This window comes from Limulus polyphemus, unplaced genomic scaffold (assembly GCF_000517525.1).
Source record: "Limulus polyphemus unplaced genomic scaffold, Limulus_polyphemus-2.1.2 Scaffold6988, whole genome shotgun sequence".
NCBI classification, from domain to species: domain Eukaryota; kingdom Metazoa; phylum Arthropoda; class Merostomata; order Xiphosura; family Limulidae; genus Limulus; species Limulus polyphemus.
This window is the reverse complement of record NW_013672598.1, coordinates 40,361-41,727: the sequence shown is the minus strand read 5'-3', so window position 1 is coordinate 41,727 and position 1,367 is coordinate 40,361. Positions and strand designations below refer to the sequence as shown.

Genomic DNA, 1,367 nt, shown 5'->3' with positions numbered 1-1,367 from the left:
AAGACATTTCTTGTTATACTCTACTTTTCTGACTAAAGCAGTTTATATATTTAATAAGAAAGGATTGGTACATACTTGTGATGTCACCTTATTGTCACAATTTGGTGCTTGTGTTACATCATTTTCATTACTTGACATATATGTTTCTGAGTAATCACAGTTACCACGTTTACTTGGGGATGCTTTGTAGACATAACTGAGATGTTATATATAACATTCACTAGGTGGCAGCATAAGTTATTTATACATTACAGAGCTACATTACACTCTTCATTCTTGATCTAATGCATGCCGGTTTTTCTAACAGAAAAGGTATAAGAATTAAATTTTATCTGCTTTCAACATTCAAACTTTGTAAGCCAGTTTTGGTATGAAAAATACTTTTCGTAATGCCATAGAATTACAGAAACATTTAAATAGGGCTGTTTGACCATTTATAGATTTAATAATTTTGAAACTCCTTATAAATGGGTGACAATGAATCAATTGCACTCTTCAATTTTGCTAGTCAGCAAAATCCTATTATATAATTGTGGCCAAAATAATATCATATCAATTATTTTCCTTTATGAGGTATAATGTCAAGGGATCAATAATGTAGACCATTTTTATAGTGATACAATGTGATAATTCTCGGAGATTTTTCAAGAGTGCATCTATTTACCATATGTGTTATTTTTACTTTACATGCTTGTACTGACCTACTGTCACTAGTTTAGTATTTTGGGTAACTGTTGATTACTGTGCTTTTATGCAGTCTCTGACAGTTAATATTTCTGGTATTTTATTACTTCTCAATGTACTATTATAGATGAAATAAATATATTTACTCAATGATGTATGATGTGTATGTTTTTATTGAGAAACAGAAAGAAACCAACAGTATTTTTAAAATTAAGACAAGTTTCAATTAAGTCTTGGAAAGGTTAATATGTGATGTCACTATGCAAGGGAGTTTTGATGTTTCTGAGAGTCTTCACTTTTAATATGTCTGTGACGTTACAGTGAAACGTATATAGGAGGTAATCTGTGACATATTGGAGAGGTCCCATTCTTTGGTGTGTTCCAGACTATCTAGCTAAATATAAATTAACTTTACATGATGTATTGTGTTAAAAAATATTCCTGTCGATTTCAAGTTGATATAAACATTATCAGGAAAGAATATAACACCAAAAGAAGCAATAAAAAAATCTTAGACCTGCATATTTTCCCCAGTATTCAAAGCTTTGTGATTGGATCATTACTTCACCAAATGAGAATTCTAGCTTGTTATTATGGTGACGATAAAACTACAAGCTACTGCTAAAACTACTCTCTTTACTGTATAGTAAGGTAGATAGATTAGAATCTATATAATTACATAA

At 30.1% G+C, this 1,367-nt stretch overlaps 1 long non-coding RNA gene across 3 annotated transcripts in view; it reads right to left on the bottom strand.

Moving 5' to 3' along the window:
• The window catches only part of LOC106474245, a 45,604-nt gene that overhangs the window by 4,421 nt on the left and 39,816 nt on the right, over window positions 1-1,367 (bottom strand). The window contains exon 8 of one of the 3 annotated variants that reach the window (XR_002613892.1): window positions 15-196. The exons of the other annotated variants lie outside the window; for them this stretch is intronic. This is a non-coding gene — a long non-coding RNA (uncharacterized LOC106474245). Of the gene's footprint in view, window positions 1-14; window positions 197-1,367 lie in introns of those variants that run through there. 3 annotated transcript variants of the gene reach the window in all.